A 22,661-nucleotide genomic window follows, 5' to 3' on the forward strand; every position below is an offset into this window, starting at 1 on the left:
AAAAAATGTGCTAATGCACTAATGTGTAGTAGAATTAGCCTACTGTGAATTAAGCATCACAAAAAGACCATGCACCATTGCTACTGTACAGTACTGCCGGCTACTGTGCATTTATGTAGTACCTTATATTAGAGGTACTATACTTAAAGTAGCAGTAGAAACAGCACTTCAATGCACGTGTAGATGCACCCTCTGTTTCCTTGTCTCTTGACCAACTCTACTTCTCAATTTTTTTTTCCTATTATCAGAAATATAGACTTTGAGCTGTCTTTGGGTATATAGGGTTCTTGTAGTGTGCTGTACACAAATAGGTACTATATATGGGGTTTCTGCCAAAGTGGAAACAAAATTATAATGATAGATAATCAAAATTCTTCACACTAGTGTTGTCATTAAAAATGTCTCTTCTCCCCCAAAACAACAGGGGGGGACCTTGGATTCATATGCTTTTACAAAATGTTCTCACGTGTGTGTGTATGTGTGTGTGCGGAACATATATAAAATTAAAAATGGATACGTATAGTTTATGTTCATCAGAACTCACTTTTGGCTACCAAAGACAAGTAACCATTTAAATAATTGTATTGACAAAAATTAAGAAGCATCACATAAACCAGAACAAAAATAAAATAATTTTAATTCCAACCCTATGAACAACTTCAAAATGTCGTAAATATTTGCAAATATTTCTGATAGTTCTAATTTAACAGCTGCGTGCATCACAGCTCACAGTTAAAATAGACAGTGCTGGTGTTCAGAGAGAGGATGATCCCTTTCTTAATTTGTCCTTTCTTATTTGAAATATGATCCCTTTCTTATTTGAAATAAGGAAAAGCCCAACTAGAAAGAACTTTTTATGCTCCTTTCCTCTTTCTTAATTCAAAAGGTAAGAGAACTCTCTTGATACTGACAAAAAAGCCTTGCTCTGGCACTTGGAAAGTTTTCAACAAGGAATTCTTTGTGGAGAATATACGCTCTTCGATAGGATTCTTTGCTTTGTAAAAACGTATGCTTGATATTAAAGAGTTGGATGAATTTCTAACATCAAATAGGAAGTAGGAAAAGTTAAGTTTTCTATCACAGATCACTATCCCAGTGCATTTGAAATCAGCTACTACAAATCTAATTTTTCATATACTTTGTTCTTTTCTAATGATACTGAGACTCCTATTTCTAGGTTTAATCTGTCACAACCTGTCTGCAAGCAGCCCCCAAGTTTCTTCTTTCAGCGCTTTGTTTAGAGCAGGAGATCTCTTGCACTCTTTTGCAGAGATCCACTTTAATGAAATGCCTTGCCTGTTAGAGTCAGGAATCTTGAATTTGCCACAAGTATCAGAAAATGATAAATACAACATACAAGGGTCTTTGGATCTGTCAGCAAGTCATGCTCCCACCCTGGTCTACATAGAAAGTTCCTTGCTGTGATCTGGCTTTGTTCATTAAGCATAATAGAACATCAGCCTAATCTTTCTCTTCAAACTAACTTATTCCATGGTTTCCTTTGGGACTTCCTTGTCTCCAGTACAACTTCCCTCTCACCAGAGGATCACACCAGCCTCCCCCATGCCATTAACAACTCAGTTTAGGTGGGGTTCTAGCTCTGGCTAGTTCAAGAGGTTGGCACAAGATTTCTGCTTTCCTCCTGGACTCTTTTACACGCTTATTGGACCTTGGTTTCATTGCTTTGCCCTTTCTCCCATAACAACTAGAAGCTCTTCTGTTTTTTACACACTATGTTTCCCAATTTTCACTGTATTTGATGTTCACGAAGCTTCCAAGATTCTATGTCAATGTTTAGGAGTTGAACATTTTCATCAATAGCCTTCATTTAAATAGCAGATACAATAAAGGTACCCAGAGCAGCATATGCTTGAAATAAAATTATCAAGATTGGAATGGAGCAGAACCAGTGCACTGATGGACACTTCTTCTCCTGTGATCTAATTTTTGGGGTTTCAGATCTAGGAACTCACAGCAAAGCAACAAACTACCGGTTCTAATGCCAACAGTCGCACAGCGGCGATGCCCTCCCGCTACAGAAAGTGATCAGCAAGCTCAAGACATTTTGCCTTGATTCATGCTGAGAAATCTCTGCAATTTGTATCTCTGGAAGCCCTCCACATTCACTTCCTAATTTGAAATTATATCCTCCCTGTCAGAATGTGCCTGGGGGCATGCCATTTATGAAAAAAAGGCAGCTTGAATCTCCGCGTGTCTGGTCTGAGTCATAACATCTGCCACAATGAGTTTCTACTGCCAAATGTAGGAGTGCAGCTTAGTGTAGTTCCTCTTATGGAAATGAAAACCTAAAAGAAAGCAATCTAGGAGACAGCATAACTAACCAAGGGTCAGAAGTGTCTTAACACAGAGTGAAAGTTTGAAGCACTTTCAAGCGCTTCTGCTGTACACGCCTATACACGCAAAATATAGGGAATTTTAAAAACAATGCACAAACTTAGATGATATATATGGTTCCCTAGCAGGTTTCCTCATATTGCCTTGCTTTCCCCTCAATCATATAAGATGCCGCCAGTTCTCTGATTACTTTCCAGGAAGATAAGGTAACATCATATTCAGGAGCCCAGGGCAAAAGCTGCTGCACATTTTCCAAATCATTTGTGCAAAATGTGTGCTATGCATTAGCTAGGGTTCACCAACTGCTTTTCATCTGAGAACAGTTGTGACAGTTGCAAAATACTTCCAACTAAAGCAAGTATACATAGGTAACTATTAATGTATCTAACAAACTGTAGAGAAATATATGGAACACCGTAATGTTTCAGTGGCCAGTGGTCTATGCAAGCCACCATTCTGTGACAATTAGTGGTCAGTGCCAGTTGCTTAACAGGAAAATATAAGAAGCGTTGCAGGAGATAGTTAAGGAATAATTTGCCCAGGAGGACATTTCTTTGCAACTCCCCTTCCCCACCACCCCACACTAATTAGAAGGTGGCTAATGATTTGAAGCATCAGCATTTTAAAGGCTTCTACTAGGTTCCTTCCACTAGACGCGATTGTAGGTGGGGTGAGAAGACTCTTTAAGACTCAGTGACTTAAATGTCCTGTCCCTAGGATGGGAATATTAAATGAAATGTCATGCTGTATTCAAAAGTATATGCCTTAAACTTTTATTGTTGTTTCAATATTTGTTTGATTGTTTAATTACTGCATATACTCCAGGGGCTAATTCACCCAACAACCCAAGTGTCTTGATAGCCAATAATAATACCACTACTACTATAAAAATAATATAATGGAAACCCATGTACTTTCATTTTTGCAAACAAATACACTTCAAGCAGTAAAACAGTGGTCAAAAAGCAAATAAGATAAACATGCCAATATCTATTAATGACATTCTTTCATTTTGAATGCTGAGTCTGGGTAGCCTGACCTAATCTCCAAAGAATATAGAAACGAGAGGATAGCAAATAATAAAAATATGGAAAGATTTCGTGAATAGGTTATAAAAAGAATTAGGCCAGTCAGTTGAGAAAGGAAATGCCTGAAGAGGAGTCATGGTAAGGCTTTATAAAATGATGAATGCCGTGGACAAGGTGAATGGGGCACTGTGTTTACACAGTAAAATTGAGAGACAGGACAATAAGAAAAAAATCACAATATGCAGATATCACTGCTGCAAACATTGTGAAGGCAAAGGGCATAATCAGACAATCCAGTACTTAATAAAATACCCTCACAAGCACAGACTAGAATTTATAAGGGTTATTGACCCTTATGTTTCAGGACGCACGCCAAGCGCTAAGTGCCTGGAGTGAGGAAGAAACTTCCATTATAGGCACGTTATTGCAGAATTGTCCATTATGGCAGCTTTACACCTTGCTTTCGCTCAGATGATATTGATTACTACCGAAGGAAAGACAACTGGTTAAATGGACTGTTAGTTGGATCTGATGCTGTAATTCCCACCTCCCTGTGTTCCTAAAGTACTTCACAGCATACTGAGTTAAATAAAGGGCATTCAGCTTTGTGCCCAGCATTAACTTTCATGAGGGCTAAGGCACCGTCACCTGCTAGAGCTTGTATATAGAGGAGGGAGTGCTGGAAGGATTCAATCCACTTCAGAAAGTAGCGCAGCGTATTTACTTTCCAATTGTTCAGATACTTGGGATAGTCAGGACACTGGCATGCTTCTTTCAAAGACCATTACACCCAATAATGTGGCACTCCTGTAATACTGCAACTGAGTATCGTTATCATGAATCTGAGCTCCAGTATTGTTCTGGGGACGAAACCAATGTGCCCACGTTGGGCCTATGATATGCACCTCCCAGCAAATTCCAGCACACTCTATATATTACTTGATCACAAAGAATGCAACACATTATTACATGCCATTTTGGTAAGTGGCTTGCATGAAATGTGTAAGTTATTTCCATAATAGAAATCCTGAAATAATTCCCCTCTCCAGCATAAAAAAAAAAAAGAAATGTCTTTAACCAACTAAAGATAGTGGTAATTGCTATATTTAAGATATGTACGAAATGAAATGTGCTAGTTATTCCTCTCTGCAAAGCTACTTTAAGAAGAAATAGGCATTTGCAATTATGCTCTCCTCCACTGCAGAAAAAAAAATGCCTGTACTTCTAAAATATCCCTGTCTCAATCTATGCTAGCAAAATTATGTAAGCCCCGTGAGAAATCTGTGTTATTTTCCCCACAACCAGCAGTAGGAACGGTGTACAGACTATGGCTGAAAGTCATAAACAGGCTTTGACTGATGGATACCCCTGTACCCTGGTTTTGCCCTAAGATTGCAAGAAAAGAACATGTTCCAGCCCCGCTGGCCTTCCAGGCAGGAACAGCTATATAGTAATTTAAAAAATAAGGATCACCCCGTTAAGCAACTATGCTTCTGCAGAAAGCAAAACAGACAAACAAACAGTAAAAACCCACAGCACGGGCCTTGCTGGACACACGAACTTATTTGCTGATGTAACTTGGGTAAACTTGTACCACACTTGCTATACGCTAAGAACTGATTGAACTGAATGCATTTCTTTCCTGTTTTCCCCACAATTCCTTCCTAGTAACATCAAAAAGTTACAGTCGGAAAGCGATTAGGGGAGCTGTGGCATGCCACATTTATGCTAATAAAGTGAAAGGTATGCCAGAGTCCACAATCACAGTCCACCGTTGAAAAGGTAAAGTGTGACATATCCTAAGCAATGCATGACGTGCCCTTCACTTCAGCGAGAAGCATGTCATGTCCTACAGCACTGCCACCCTTCCCTTTTGTAATGTGCCATCAGTTTTCATTGTGCTGTCTTCTCTCACATGTGACAGAGCACAGTTACAAAGCAACAGCATGCTTTATTTAAAGGGATTTCTGAAATCTGTGTGGGAAGCCGATGTGGGGTATTGTCTCTTGTCACTAACAGAATCCCAAACTCCTCCAGTGTTTTTGCAGGTGATTCAGATTCTACCAACACTCCTGATGCATCCCAAGGCCACAAGACACTTTTCTGAAGGAATCACTTTCTGTAGGCAGGAGGTGCTGGTTCAGCTCCAGTCCTTTCCCATTTCATAGACTCATAGAAAACGAGGGTGGGAAGGGACCTCGGGAGGTCACATCTAGTCCAACCTCTGCTCAAAGTAGGACCAGCCCCAACTACATCATCTCAGCCAAAGCTTTGTCTAGCTGGGTTTTGAAAACATCCAAGGATGGAGCTTCTACCACCTCTCTGGGTGACCTGCTCCAGTGTTTTACTACCCTCCTACTGAGAAAATTCTTTCTAATATCTCCTGCTGAGAAAATTCTTCCTAATATCTAACCTAAACTTCCCTTGCTGCAACTTGAGCCCATTGCTCCTTGTTCTGCCACCTGCCACCACTGAAAACAGTCCAGCTCCATCCTCTTTATAACCACCCCCTGCAGGTAGTTGAAGGCTGCTAGTAAATCCCGCCTCAATCTCCTCATCTCTAGACTAAATAAACCCAGTTCCCTCAATCTTTCCTCATAAGCCCTGTCCCCCAGCCCCCTCACCCTTTCTGTTGCCCTCCACTGGACTCTCTCCAATTTGTCCACATCCTTTCTGTAGCGGGGGGCCTAAAACTGGACACACGACTCCAGATGTGGCCTCACCAGTGCTGAATAGAGGGGAAGAATCACTTCCCTTGACCTACTGGCAACACGCCTACCAATGCACTCCTGTATGCCGTTAGTCTTCTTGGCAACAAGGGCACACTGCTGGCTCATATTCAGCTTATTGTCCACTCTAACCCCCAGGTCTTTCTCTGCAGAGCTGCTGCCCAGCCAGTCACCCCCAGCCTGTACTGGTGCATGGGATTGCTCTGTCCTAAATGCAGGACTTTGTACTTGTCCTTGCTGAACCTCAGGAGATTTCTTTTGGTCTAATCTTCCAATCTGTCTAGGTCACTCTGAATCGTAGCCCCTACCCTCCAGCGTATCTACTACTTCACAACTTGGTGTCATCCAACAATTGATTCTTATTAAGCATTCCATAAAGATTGAAAAATTAGGTATTTTCCCCATTAAAATACTTGTCCCTGTACTCAAGTCCCCTCTTAGTCTTCTTTTCAATAAACTAAACATATGGGAGTATCTACATTTCTCACTGTAAATTATTTTCTCCACCCTTCCAATGAGTTTCATAGTTCTTTTCTTTACTCATTCTATTTTTCCATTGTACATGGGGTTGGTGAGATTGATACTCAAATATTATGTCTCGTTTTGGCATCCATATCAGTTTTTCTCCTAACATGCTTTTAACATAATCTCACAACTTCTAATTACTTCCCATTTGTGCTCTGGGATCATCTTAGCTCTGTTTATCAGGATGCCACACTGGGAGCTTATCTTTTTGTTGTTTGCTATGATTGACCCCTAAATCCTTTTCCAAGTCACTGCTTTCCAGGCATCCTGCATTCCTTGTTCCTAAATGTTTAACTTTGCTTTTCCCTTATTAAAATGCACACTCTTTGACTGAGCCAAGGTTTTTCAAGCTGTTCAGTTTGTTCTGTCCTCATGCTTATCTCCCACTCCACCAACCTTTGTCCATAACATTTATCAGCAGAAATGTTATATTTGTTTCCAGATCCCTACTACTACTACTGTTACTACTACTACTAATAAGAAGAAATGTTGATTAGCACTGGACTGGCCTTAATCAAAATGAAACTCCTTAAGAAATACCCCCATCTAGTGAAGATTCCCAAATGAAAATTACCCTTGAAATCTTTTATTCAGCAAGTTCCAAATCCACTTTACATGTACTCTAATGGCACTACATAGTGCCCTTTTTGTTTTGTTAATCAGGAGGTTAGTTGGTAATAAGTCAAACGCCTATTAAAAGTTCAAGTCTATTGCATCAGGCCAATTACTTCAATCTACCAAATGTGTATTCTCATTCAAGAATGGCAACCAGTACATTTAAAAACAAATCTTGTCAAATAATGCCATGTTGACTGACATTACTTATAGTCATCTTCTTCTTCAATTCCTAATTAAAGTAACCCTTCTATCAGCTCTGCCATTGATCTGCCTGCGATTCACAGACTACAGTTGCCCAGATCATCCCAGTTGCTCTTTTTGAATAATGGCCCATTAGTAGCCTTCCAGTTCCTGAAATTGCTCTGGTATGCCAAGAATTGCTACAACTTAATATTAAAAAAACAAAGATCTTCTCAGCTAACTCTTTTAAAATTCTTGAATGCAATTTATTTGATTCTGCTACTTTAAAGTGCTTATCTCTAAAAGACGTAGTCCAACATTTTCCTTAGTTTATCCAATGATTTCAGAAGTGCATCATCATCCTCAGACACACAATAAAAATCAAGCTGCTTCTTTCCAAAATACTGAACAGGGATTGCTGCCCCCACCCCCTTACAAGCATATATTATTCTTTTCATCACTGACTTCTCCTCCTCCCACCACCATTTTTATCTTCCTAACCACCGGTCCCTTGGCAATTCTTGCCAAAGTGCTTCCAAGAGTAAATACTAATTGCAGAGGCTATACCCTGACAGCTAGGAGCATTAGCAAATACAGGCAAGCCATCAGAACCTGTATCTGACAGCTGATCTCAGTATAGATTCTAGTGTTGTTTGAGCAGGACTCAGCATTGCCCTAAGGAAATTTGTGGTAAAAGTCCTAACAAATACACCAGTAACAGACTGGTGCCAATACCAGGGTGTCTAAATCAGGGGTTCATGATAAAAGACCCATTGGCTGGACCCAACCCATGGAGCCACTAGATCCAATCAACAGAGCTAGAGGGCTTTGCCTGTGTCCACGCCCATGCCCGTATTCATGCCCATGCCAGGGCCAGGCAGCATCCTACTGTGCCCACACTGCTGCTGCTTCTCTCCACCCTCCCAGCTCCAGTCTGATATGGGCTGGGTGGTTTCAGTGTGCATCAGCAGCAGGCAGCTTTCCCTGTGCCCAGTTTGGGACAGGCAGCTGGGAGCTGTGCCCACTCTACCAGAAGTGAGGTCCCTCAAGGCTCTGTCCTTGGACCTATATTGTTCAACATCTTCATTAATGATGTGGACATTGGCATCAGAAGCGGACTGGCCAAGTTCGCCGATGACCCCAAGCTTTGGGGTAAAGCATCCACACCTGAGGACAGGGGGGCAATCCAGGCTGACCTTGACAGGCTCAGAAAACGGGCGGATAAGAACCTGATGGTATTTAACACCGAAAAATGCAAGGTTCTCCACCTTGGGAGGAAAAACCTGCAGCATGTTTATAGGCCTGGTAGTGCTACGCTGGCTAGCACTATAGACGAGAGGGACTTGGGGGTCAGGATTGACCAAAAGATGAACATGAGCCTTCAATGTGATGCTGCAGCTAGTAGAGCGAGCAAAACGCTGGCTTGCATCCATAGATGCTTCTCAAGCAAATCCCGGGACATCATTCTTCCATTGTACTCACCCTTGGTGAGGCTGCAGCTGGAGCACTGCATCCAGTTTTAGGCTCCACAATTCAAAAACGATGTGGAGAAGCTTGAGAGAGTCGAGAGAAGAGCCACGTGCATGATCAGAGGTCAGGAAAACAGACCTTATGACGAGAGGCTGAGAGCCATGGGACTCTTCAGCCTGGAAAAGCGTAGGCTTAGGGGTGATCTGATGGCCACCTATAAGTTTATCAGAGTGCTCAGCAGGATCTGGGGGAACGTTTGTTCACCAGAGTGCCCCAAGGGATGATGAGGTCAAACGGTTATAAACTCCTGCAAGACCATTTCAGGCTGGACATAAGAAAGAACTTCTTCACTGTGCGAGCCCCCAAGGTCTGGAATAGCCTGCCACCGGAGGTGGTTCAAGCACTTACTTTGAGCACCTTCAAGAGAAATCTGGATGGTTTTCTTGCTGGGATCCTATGACCCCAGCTGACTTCCTGCCCCTGGGGCAGGGGGCTGGAATCGATGATCTTCCAAGGTCCCTTCCAGCCCTATGTCTATGAAATCTATGAAATCACTTCCTCCAGTCCCCCCTCCCTGGCTGTGGAACAGGTGCAGCTTCCAGCCAGTGGGTCAAGCTTCTGCAAACTGTGCCTACACTGCGTCTCTCCCCCTCCCTCCACAGCTGCAGCACAGATGCAGCTTCCTGCTGGTGGGGAGCTGTGCTGGGGCCTAGCAGCTGGAAACTGGTTCCTCACTGCTGCGGGCGCGTAAAGAGGGGACAGGGGTGGGCAGGGAGAAGTGGCAATGCAGGTGTGTGTAGATGAAATGGGGGCCTTAAACTGAAGCAGTGGGCTTTTAAAAACACCGCTTCAATTTAGGTCCCTTTAAACCCCCATGTTGTGCACACACCCGAACCTACTTGCCTCTCCGGAGGCGGGGAGAGGAGGGCATGCTGCTGGTGGGCGGAGAAGTCCCTGGGCTGCAGAGGTGGGGGTTGGTGCTTCTCTCCATGCTAGCGGTGCCCCCTCCTCCCCCTCTCCCAGGTAGCACCCGCCCGCAGGCAGCAGGCTTCATGGGAAAAAAAAAGATCAGGCTTACCACTTTTCTTCGGCAGAGCCTGCCTTCCCGGGCTGCAGCCAGGCTGCCTACACGGGCCTCCTGCAGAGCCCCTGAGCTGCACGGAGCCCAGTGCTTTGCTCTGTGGCTGTAGGGTGGCAAAATAAAATTCCTTGGAGGAGTTTTAGTTTGCTCCACCCCGAGTCATTTAAGGCACATTACATCACTGAATTTGCTACAGCGGCTGGAATTACTGAGCAATACGCCGCTGATGCGTGCAAACACCAATACCATTAAAGTGGTGCAAAAGCATTTAACCCACTTTAAAGTGTCATGCACACATGCCCCTCATTTCATTTACACACGGCCTAAGACTTTGTCTAGTCCCTTTTTGTTTATTCCCCTTCATCCTATCTTATCTGCCTCTATCATTTCCTTTGGTAACAAATTCCACAAGTTGACAATGCACTGTGTAAGAAGAGTACTTCATGCTGTTTCAAACTATGCTCCTGCTAATTTAAGGGGGTGCCTCCTAGTTCTTGTGGTCTGACACTTGGTGGATAATAATTGCCTATTCACTTTATCCCCACTCTTCACAATGTTATAGACCTCTATTATATCCCCCCTCAGTCTTCTCTCTTCTCAGTCTTCTCTTTTCCAAAGTGAAAAGTCCTAGCCTTTTCAGTAGCTTCTCACACAGCAGCTGCTCCATCCCCCTCACCATCTTTGTTGCTCCTTCTCCGTTCTGTCTCTGATTCAATTACATCCTTTTAGAGAGGTGGAGACCAGAACTGTACACTGTATTCAAGATGTGGTATGCCATGAATTTATACAGTAGCATAATGTTATGTTTTTCATTTTTGCTTTCAGTCTCCTTGCTGGGTTTTTGGGTTTTTTTAGTCCCCCCTGCACACTGAGCTGATATGTTCAGAGAACTATCTACGGTGATTCCAAAATCTCCTTCCTGAGTCTTAACAGGTAGCTCAGAGCTCAACACTGTATAGCAACTCTGAGCCTTTCTACACAGGAGGGATATAAATGTAAATTGTTATTGTTATTATTACACATAGTTGAGGCTATTTTCCCCCAGGTGCATTACCTGGTACTTGTCACCATTGAAATTCTTCTGCCCCCATTTGTCTACTCACTCAGTTTTATGAGATCCTTCTGCAGCTCTTCACTGTCAGCTTAGGATTTGACTACCTGGAATAATTTAGTATCACACTCCCTTTTCCAGGTCATTTATGAAAATATTGAACAGAATTAGTCCAAGCACAGCTTCCTGCAGGACCCCACGTCCGACCTTCCTCTGTTCTGAAAAACAACCATTTAGTTGTTTTTCAGACAACAACCCCTGGTTTCCTGTCTTTTAACCAGTTTTCAACCCATGAACGTTCCTTCCTTCAGACCCCAGGGCGATCCATTTTTAAGAGTCTTTGGTGAGGGACCTTATCAAAAGCTTTAAAAAAAATCTAAATATGCTACATCAATTGGACTTTCTCTGTCCACATTTGTTAACATCCTCAAAGAACTCTAGCAGTCTGGTAAAAAAGGATTTCCCTTTACAAGAACCATGCTCTTCCCCAGAATATCAGTGACCGCTGATGTTTCTAGCAGATTGATAAAATCTATTATAAAGAGTAGAAGAAGTGAAATTCACTGGTCTGTACTTCTCAGGATCACCTCTGGCGCCCTTTCTGAAGATAGGCATTACATTGGCAACCTGCCATTCCTCTGGCATAGAGGCCATTTGTAATGATAGGTTATATACTATTACCAACAGTTTTGCAATTTCACATTTGAGTTCCTTCAAAACTCTCGGGTGAATACCATCTGGACCCAATTTATCTGCTAATAATTGATCTGATGTTATTATCTCCCCAATATCCTCTGTAGTAAAGACTGATGCACAGAACTCATTTACCTCCTCTGCTATGGCACTGTTTTCATGACCGCACTGGTCATCCAATGGTCCACCCACACTGTAGCTGGCTTCTTGCTTCTGATGTACTTCTTTAAAATGCAGTTATTAAACCTTAACAACTTTTACAAAACACTTATCAAACTCTTTTTTTGACTGCCTTATTGTGCAAACTCTGGCAAAGTCAAATGTAAAATCAGACTTTTCCATTTTCTCGTTTAGGCATGCTTTCCATTTTTTTTTGAACAACGCATTTTTGCCTTCAACAGTTTGTTTCACTCTGCTGTTATACCATGATGGTATCTTTTTAGAGCTGTGCTTTTCCTAAGCCTGTAATAGTTTTTAAGTAGTTTTCAAGCTGTCTGTAAGCCCTTGACATTTGTGACTGCTCCTTTTAAATGTATTTCTAATTAACTTCCTCATCTTTGTAATTTCCCTCCTTGAAGTCAAATGTTGGAGTGGTGGAAGTTCTGGCTTGCTCCCTCCTGTTAAGATGTTGAATGTGATTATATTATGGTCACTATTACAGAGCAGCTCATCTACAGATACCACTTGAATCAAGTCCTGTGCATTACGTCCCTCCGATCCTTTTCTAGAAGACATAAAAGTTGTATAATATCCCTCTATGCATCAATGAAAACCATGTTCTCTTCTGCACCTACCAGCTTTCCTCCAGTTCTTAGTTTAAAAATTTCTCTACAACCTTTTTAATATTTAGTGCCAGTAGTCTAGTTCCATTTTGGTTCAGGTAGAGTCCATCCTCCTGGCTCCTCCTGTCCCAAAAGTTTTCCCAGTTCCTAATAAACCAAAACCCCTCCTCTGTGCAGCACTGTCTAATTTAGAGATCTGCCTGTTTCTTGCTTTGCATGTGGAAAGTATTTGGGAGAATGCTACCCTTCAAGTCCTACACTTCCACCTTTTACCCACAGCCTAAATTTAGGCTTCTGGATTTCTCTCCCTATACCTCCCATGGTGCCAACATGGACCATGATCATGAGCTACTTCCCAGCATCCCCTAGCAGCTTATGTACACCTCTCATGAAGTTCACTACCATTGCACCTGGCAGACAAGTCAACACATGGTCTTCCCAGATATCACAAACCCAGCTATGTCTAAAATATCAAATCTCCCATTACTATCACCTAGGATAGTGTGGCATCTGGATGGTAGGTCTCACCAAAAGGATCATTTCCCTCCTCCTCAGCTTGATGCCTGTCTTTCCCAAGACTTTTGTTCTCCTCAACAGCACAGGGTCTGCTATAATAGAGGGGGGCTGCTCTACTACATCTCTAAAAGTGTGTCTATCAACCTTTCTGGTTCTGTTAGCTGCTCCACTGGACCACCCTATCCTCAAGAGTACATACCCATCCATTTAGGGCCCAAAGCCCCTTGCAACAGATGCATACATGCGAACTCTGCCTCCCTAGCCTGATAATCTTGCATGCTGCACTCAGTGCAATAAACTGGGTAGCTCTCATGATGCTTTTACACTGCCTCTATGATTACAACTCTCTGTCCTGTTTACCAGCTAAACAAACTAAGGATTTATGAAGTCGAATTTAAAACCTAAGGTCTGAACTCTAAGTTTTAAGTTGAAAATTGCTTTGGCTTGATATCCAAATTGGCTACTCTTAATTATAAGAGTGACTCACCTTGAAAACTCTCCCATTCACTGTGTACCCCTCAAGGAGATTTCTCTGTGAGCTTTGCTTCTGGCCAGTGCTGTCACTTTGCTCTCCACTAGTCACTCAGGATTTCCTTTTTATGCTCTTCTTTACCTAAGCTAGCTCTGCACTCTTGTAGGGAAGGCACAGATGTGGCCATAGGCAACACTCCCCTTCCACCTCCCTGCTTCAGCAAACACTCAGAGCATGGGCCTAATCACATGGCCACTACAATCAAACAGACCAAACCCACTATCAGCAACTCTAAATTAGCCAAATTATGAGCCAACAGTGTGCCTTTGTTGCAAAGAAGGCTAACGGCATACTCGGCTGCACTGGTAGGGGCATTGCCAGCAGGTCAAGGGAAATGATTCTTCCCCTCTATTCGGCACTGGTGAGGCCACATCTGTAGTACTGTGTCCAGTTTGGTCTCCCCACTACAGAAAGGATGTGGACAAGTTGGAGCCAGTCCAGCGGAGGGCAACAAAAATGGTTTGTGGGCTAGGGGACATGACTAATGAGGAGGGGCTGAGTTACCTGGTCTTATTTAGTCTGAAGAAAAGACTGAGGGGATTTAATAGCAGCCTTCAGCTACGTGAAGCGGGGTTCAAAAGAGGATGGAGCTGGACTGTTCTCAGTGGTGGCAGATGGCAGAATAAGGAGCAATGGGCTCAAGTTGCAGCAAGGAGAGTTTAAGTTAGATATTAGGAAACACTTTGTCAGAGGAGAGTAGTAAAGCACTGGAAGAGGTGACCAGAGGCTGTGGACTCTCCATCCTTGGAGGTTTTTAAGGCCTGGCTAGACAAAGCCTTGGCTGAGATGATCTAGCTGGGGATGGTCCTTGACTTCAGCAGGGGATTGGACTAGATGTGACCTCCTGATGTCCTTTCCAACCCTAATTTTCCATGATTCTATGAATGTAATATATAAACGATGTAAAAGGCTGGATCAAACCAAATACAGCCCCACACCCGGACAGTGACATGGCTTACACTATGTACCAATATTGAAATTACAGTTCACTTATTAAAGCAATATCCCTCAGAAAAAAAATAAAATTCAAAGTTTGCCACTGTACCTTTTAAATTTGCCTGGAATGCAGGTTTGAGGACCCAAAATCTTCCAGGGAGTGCCCCCTCCCCCAGGGAAACACCAGATGCAGCGGCTAAAATATGTATAAAACTGACTTAACTATGCGCTCTTGCCTAGAGAAATGAAGTCTGCAAATATTGTTTGTTCCAGGAAGCACAAAGGATAAGAAACATAACCCATAAGAATACATAGACAAGTCCAGTTTATGGTAATACGTGGGATCAGATTTGAAGAACAGAATTGAACCCGTAACATTTATTTCCTGTTTTCACCCCACCCCCTCACCAAATACATCCAGACCTCTTTATGATGCACAGAAGATTACATTTTCATTTTGATGTGGAATTATGTGAGGTTTAACTACACAGCAATGATGAATCAGACTGAACGCTGACAACAAAAAACTTGCTGCACCAGAAAGATAATTAGGGAAAGGGTTATAGTGGTCAGATCCTGGTGTTATTGTAGTAAAAACAGAGATTCCTTGACATCAGCAGCTCCAGGACAAGACTTTATTATATGTTTCTTTCTGTTCTTGCTAACATGTGCCATAGTTGCCCTTCTTTATTAAAACAGTATGATAACTTAAACTCTATTATAACTTAAATTGATTTTGATTGCCAGCAGTCCACTGGGGTTCCTGTAACAGGAACTGAAGCTCAAATTCCAATTACAGTTCCTCCCAGCAGGTATGCATGGTTTGGGGCAGGTATTATCCTAAAAGCACCTGACAGCAGGGCATATAAGATCTCTGGTAGTATGTTATGCAGATACAAGCAGCAGGGATGTTGGAATTCATGAGAATAAATCCGGCAAACTAAGTCAGTTGTATCTCCAATTTTGCTTAAATCTGGGATTTTAGTCAGTGGCTGGTAATATGATTTCACTTTCACAGGAAACCCTCTATCTATGGAAATGCCACTGATTTCAATGGTGCCCTGTGTGCACAGGATTTAACAGGAATGAGTTGTGGTTTGTGGTATCACTGTAGACTCCTTTAACCAGTGCCATTTTTATAAGTCACAGATAGCTGCATTGTAGCTACTCCTATGACTCAGTAAACAGAAATGAACCTTATTCTTACCCGGTTAGTTATTGTCTGTCAAGATACGATGCGGGCATGAGACAGATACCATTTAAAAAAATGATGTCATTGTCTGCAGTGACCAATGTAGCCTTTAAGGAAAAGCTTACTGATGTGATGAGACCACGAGGAATAAATGACCTAACTGTCCAGATTCCCAGATGGTGTAAGCCACCGTAACTCAATCAACTTAAATTGATTTATAATCACAATGATTCATACCAGCCATTACATTTATTTTTCAACAAATGACTATGTTGTCACCACTCATGGAGAACATTGGCCTCTTCGGAGGTCAATGGGAGTTTGGCCACTGACTTTACTGACAAACAAAGTACGTTGTGAGAGAAGTCATATGCTTTGCAATGACCTGCTACTTCTAGAGCAATCTGATAAGAATCAGAATAAATATCAAGGTACATTTTTTCCTATCTGCCCATAACTAAAAACTGAAAATAGCTAAGCATGTGAGACATTTCAGTGACACTGTCACGGGATAAGTCTCCTGAGTACAGGTAGTAGACTATTTTTAGTGGCAGAAGAGCATCTTGACAGAGAAGACCCAATTAAACCTAATTGGGACAAGTACCAGATCAAATTTAACACTTTTAGGGCACATCTGCACGTTTGCTGTATGGCGATGTTGCTACGGCACCACGCTACAGCCCCTAGCCACCCCTACCACGCCATGTATGCTGCGCACAGTTAGATTTTGCCACTAAATCGCCATAGTTGCACACTATACCAGGCAGCAGGGACCCACATGATCACTACATCACCGTAGCGCGCCATACGGCAATGTAACATGTCACTACATCGCTGTAGGGCAATGGGTATATGTGCCCTTAAGGCCATATCCCTCTAATGACATGTTCCTAAAACCAGCTTGCTACTCGAGAGATCTGAAGTGAGGTAAAACAAAGCTAATGAAAAACAAATTGAGGTCAGCTCCAAAATAGGTCTTAAGCACCTATCATGCAACTTAGCCAGACTTTAGGCATAAGTCCAAGGAAGTGATCCACTGCCATCACCAGCCATGTTTTAAAAGGTTAAGCCCAGCCTAAGTGCAGGAAGGGCTTTTAAGCTGTGAATCCCAGGATACATCTATCTGCTTCCCCAGATCTCCTGAATGAGCTGCCGGGAGGCATGGACCCATCCACTCTTATCAACTCAACATGAGCCAAACCTGAAAATAACGATGCTTAGGTAAACCTGCCACCTGTCTCAAACACACCAGAGACAATGAGCTCAAGAACAGCAGCAGAGGGCAACCCCACACTGGCTTTGTGGCTTCATTTCTAGGTTTAGCAAGAGCCTGCTTCTCAGCTGCCCACTTGCATGCCACATCCTCAGTATCTCATTGGTGTTGAAATCTGACCCAAATTTTACATGGCTCTCTTTAGCCAGCTAAGTTTACCTATTCACTATACAGGAAACTTAGGTACCTTACTTGTATCTTACAAAAAGCTAGAACTCTTGGCTCCAAAATTATACCTTTTATTAGACCAAATACACCCCTGATTACTTGAATCTTCAAATTCCACTTCTGGAGTTGATTGCCCAAAAGTTTGGTATGGTGACACGAGGCATTGCCCTAGCTAAGTCCTGTGGTAGGTCTGGACCTTGGTCTTGGATAGTTAAGCACAAGTCTAGCTCTTAGGTTGCAAGCAAAACCACTGAAGTTATTCGGCATGAATGGTCTTAAGTATCTTATCAAACCACAGTCCTAAGAAGGGCATATAATGACTCACTTATGCAGGCACTTGGAACAACCACATGCTTTAACTGCTCATTAGATATAACAGAGAAGATAGTCTTAGAAAAGTTGTTGCCCTGGGGTCAGGCCAATGCTCAGGATCTCAATATCGCGCTGTTAGACAGTAGGGCGTGGAACAGACCAGACCCAAATCGTGTATTAGGTGCTCTACAAGCTCCAAATAGGAAGTCAGCAATCTAAGCAACCCCACGCCAAAAACCAGCAATCAAAGGAAAAACATCATGCTGGCCCTTGAGCCTCACCCCAATGTACTCCATAAGAATTATTTTTATATGAGTGAGACCTGTAGGATGTTGAGCAGAATGGTTAAAGGAAATGGCTGAAGCCATACCTGATCAAAAAACACTGATATTTCCCTCTCTTGTGCTTCCTTGAGTGCTAAGTCTGTTATTTCCTTTGAACTAAGCAATACACAAAAATGAGTCTGTTAAGAAACCAATTTCTGCTCCCGAGAAGTACCTAGCAAAAGGTCCCCAGTCATCTGAACTACAGGATGTGCCAAACTGCCCCGAGATAATTCAGACAATCTTCAAACTGCTTGTTCCATGTTATGTTCCATTTACTCATAATGAAGCATGATGTAACTCAACATGACCTCGAAGGACCTCACATTTCAAACCAGCATGAGAGAAACTTTTCAAAAAGCGTTCAGTTAGATGAGTCTTTGTTGGGATTATTCTTCCCACTGATGATTTTCCTTTCAACAGATGTCTCACTGCGAAAGGACAAATATTTAATTCCAACTGATTGTAAAACACTGAGAACGTGTTAATATCGAATGGTGGTTTCCAAGTAACATTTGTTACAATTATTTTCCCCCTCTCTCATACACATTCTGCTACCCAGATTGAAAACCAGAATTAGGCACATCGTTTTCAGCAACATACAAACTGAATTAGCTATGGTGTGGTTTTTGCACTGGCAAAGAAATGTTCTTTAACAAACCAGAATTTTCTAGTTTACTGGACAAATATACCAGAAGAAATTGTGGAATCATGTTGGGTTGCTAGGCAACCAATAGTTCCAGTGTCACTTGTTTGTGATCAATTCAAGTCATTCATCAGGCTCTGAAGCACCAGGCTAAGGAATTCCAACAAATTTGCGCCTTGGGAAAACCACAGTGACTTCCTGCAACACAATAACACTTTCATTCTTAGAAGATAAACTTAGTAGATGTTCTTTTGATGCGTGTGATATGTTAATTCATTATTCTAACATACTGCTAATGGGAAAAGCTATAATTAACTAACTACACAATTGTAACACATGCAAGATAAACTGGAGTAATTAGTACTGTTTAAAGTAGTCACTGTCCTCTCCCACTGGGAAAATGAAGGGGGATGCTTCCTTATCACGCAAACAATTGTTCCAAAAAAAAAAGCAACCCAAAAAACCCCACTGGTTGTAATTTACTGCCAGCTTTTGTTAATTCAACCCCCACCACCTCCAATAATATTTAAAACATTACACTTTTAATGGCAAACAAAATGGCTGCAATCCAAATTATTCTAGGTAGGCATCAAATGCTGTGAATAATACAATCTTTCATTTAAAGGAATACTTACCTCCTTTCTGGAACAAAGAGATGGACTCTTATTGTTTTCACTCATTAAGTTTAATTACAAATGCAACACATACTAAATGCCCATAATAATTACATTCTCTTTACATTCAGAGCCACTGAGTTAAGTGTAATCAAAATGCACATAACTGAAATTACAGTATCCTCCTTGTCTTATTCCAACCTCTATGCAGAATTCAGCTACACATATTTTGACTAAAATTGATGATGCAGTACAGCATTTTAAACAAGCTGTTGTTAATGTAAAGCTCCGGTTATGTTTATGCTAAAACTTTTATACGCCCAGTTTGCTTACATTTTTGGCTATGGCTATTTAACAGGATTTGCATGCAAATAGTGCCATTTTTTTCCCTCTCTACTGCACCTCCCACATTAATTATTTTGCCTCATAGTTCTTATTCAAGCAAAACTCCCATTGACAACAAAAGGAGGCTTGCCTGAGTAAATAATGCAGAAACTGGACTCAGGCCTTTTAAATCCCCCTTTCTGAATGCAAATCATTCATTAAAAAAAAAAAAAAAGCACAAGAGGTTATGATATAACACCAGCAATTATAGATCACATTAACCATATTTTATTAAGTCAGTAAAACCTCCAAGCAAAGACTCATGGGAAAAAATATGCAAAATAAATGAGAATAAATACCAATAAAGCTATGACAAAAATGCTTCAAAATGTAGGCACTTTTTTTTTTAAAGAAACAGAATGACTTTTTATGAAGGTTTAAAAAAAAAAAAGGAAAGAAATCTCCCCTTCTATGCTTGAATTCAACGTATCCATGTAGCAGTGCTGCGTATGCCAGTCACCCAAATGTTATGCTTTAATACCAGATTCTGTAGCCTAATTTGACCGTGTCAGATAAAATAACACCTGCCAGTCAATAAAACAACAAAAAAATAAGACATCGAATCCCTTGAGAAGCTATTCCAACAAAACGCAGCTAATTAAACTACTTCTGGAGAGCAGCACTGAGACCAGAACAGTGGACTTTGCAGCGATGGAGGATACTCTAGGAAAGGTGTGAAGCCTTTTCAGACAGATCCTAGGGGAGCCGTCTACCTGCTTAACTAAAACCGTGGAGGGAATCCTGTTAGCGGCCAGTCATGTGTCAAAAAAGAGAAGGCGACTTCTGTTTCTTTGGCGTGTGGGCTTTAGAGCTGGCTTTTCTTTTGGAAGCAGAGAACCGCTTCACCGGGACAACTATAGCACCCTGGTTAAAACTGGCAGAAGCAAGAGGTCCCTCTCCTGAGACATCCAGTGGGATGGGTACTGAATGGTGACACCACGCTACGACCCTGGGATGATCTAATTGGGGATGGTCCTGCTTTGAGCAAGGGGGTTGGACTGAGGTCCCTTCCCACCCTCGTTGTCTATGTTTGCAGGATCCCCAGAGATGCTTGCACTTGGGGGGAATCCTTTCTCTTCAATGCCATGCTGAATGGGCACCCAAGGTGCTGAAGGCAGATAAGGAAAGAATATGGCTATGGGGAAGGGGGAGAAGGATGAAACCACTACCCAAAAGGATCAGAGAAGAAAGAGGACCCTCTTCCCCCCTCCACCCCCCACATCCAAAAGAAACGAAGACTTGCCAACTTCCGACTGGCACACAGCAGCCTGGCACTCAAGAGAAGCAGCCAAAAGCCTCTCCATGCTGAGTGCCTGCCAGCAGAAGCAGATCCCCTCTTCACCTGCTCTGCTTTGTCCCTCAGGAACTCCCTGCACCTGGCACTGCCAGCTCTGCCTGGGCAACAGTGTCCTGTCTGCACCGTGGCGAGCACCAGCGCAGTATCAAATGCAAAGGTGCCCCAGAGCCATCGCAGCTGTGACAAGGTGGGCACAAATCCCTGGGTTGGGAGCGCTGCCTGGCACCGTGACACACGTCAGGACAGCCATGCATCCCAGGGCTGAGTCCTGCCCAGTCTCCCATGTGGCACAGAGAGGCTGGAAGGCAGAGGGGACAGGGGCTGCCAGTAGTGCCAAGGCTGTGCCCCTCACTCCCCAGCGCCCCACTCCCCTTTGCTTCCTGTGCCCAAGCCCTTTAGGAGCTTCTCCCCTCTGAGCTCATTGCAGAGCCCGGCTGAGACCTGCCCAGCGCAGCCCAGGAGACTTCCCTCCTTACTTTGCCATCTGAGCGCTTGCCCACATGGATCTACCCCTCCTCCCCCAACCGGGCAGGGGGGGTTAACTGCAAGGGGAGGGGGGCACACACCTGATCCACGCCCCTGCCTCAGCTCCCCCATCTCATTGCCTCCCCCCTTGCCCTGCCCGCAGCCGCGGGCTGCCCTGCCTGCCACACACCGATCCACTGCCGCAAGCAAGGGGGGACCCGCCCAGCCACCTACCCCCACCCCCACACACTTACACACACACACACCCTCTGCCATGCGCACACACTTTCACTCCCTGCTGTGCAGATGGACACACACCCCCCGACACATTCAAACACACCCCTCTACATACACACCAACCCCCCTTACACACACACCTATATGCACACACACATTCACACACACCCCTATGCACATACATCCCTATATGCACACCCACTTACACAACCATACATCCCTAGACTCACACACACCCCTCTACACCCCCAGATGCACACCCTATACACACACTCACTTGCACACACCCACTTACACACTCACTTCCACACCAAATGCACACCTACTTCCACACACGCCTATACACACACCCACTTCCACACACAGCATATGTACACCCACTTCCACACACACCTATATACACACCCACTTGCACACACCCACTTACACACACACCAAATTCACACCCACTTCCACACATGCCGATACACACACCCATTTACACACACACCAAGTGCACTCCCACTTCCACACACTTATACACACACCCACTTGTACACACACACCCTATACACACACACTGATGCCCACTTACACCCCCATATGCACACCCGCTCACACACACACACCCCCCCTATACACAAACATGCTTGCATGCACTCGCTTCCACACACACCAAATGCACACCCACTTCCACACACAACTTGCACACACACCAAATGCCCTCCCACACACACCTATACACACACCCACTTGCACACACCCTACACACACACACTGACACCCACTTACACACCTCCCATATGCACACCCGCTTACACACACCCCCCTACACACACACATGCTTGCATGCACCCACTTCCACACACCCCCTATACACACACACACTGACACTCACACATGCACACCCATATGCACTCCCGCTTACACAGCTACCCCTCTACACACACATATGTGCACACCCCCGTACCTATACACGCACTCATGCACTGGCAAGCCCCTAGATGCACATCCACTTACACACACGCGCACTCCTACACGCCCCCCATACACACACACACGCACCGATATGCACACGCAGTGACACGCGCGCACGCCCGTACCTGGCTGCGGGGCAGGAGCGGGGCCGGCGGCGGCGGCGGCGGCTCCCGTCGGCGCGGAGCGGAGCGGGAGCGGGAGCGGGAGGAGCGGGAGCAGGAGGAGGAGGACGAGGAGGAGGAGGAGGAAGGGGCGCTCCGTGACTGGCATCAAGAGCTCCTCCGGCGGAGCTTCCCG

General features: G+C 43.6%; 1 protein-coding gene across 10 annotated transcripts in view; it reads right to left on the reverse strand.

Moving 5' to 3' along the window:
* CHL1 (cell adhesion molecule L1 like) overlaps nucleotides 1-22,655 on the reverse strand; it is a 190,384-nt gene extending 167,729 nt beyond the window's left edge. For all 10 annotated transcript variants that reach the window (XM_014517465.2, XM_006018694.3, XM_006018695.3 and 7 more), the window contains exon 1: nucleotides 22,490-22,655. The gene's annotated coding sequence lies outside the window, so the exon portion shown is untranslated. The remainder of the gene's footprint in view (nucleotides 1-22,489) is intronic.
* Nucleotides 22,656-22,661: the final 6 nt, after the last annotated feature.

The sequence above is a fragment of the Alligator sinensis genome, unplaced genomic scaffold (genome assembly GCF_000455745.1).
Source record: "Alligator sinensis unplaced genomic scaffold, ASM45574v1 scaffold121_1, whole genome shotgun sequence".
NCBI lineage: Eukaryota > Metazoa > Chordata > Crocodylia > Alligatoridae > Alligator > Alligator sinensis.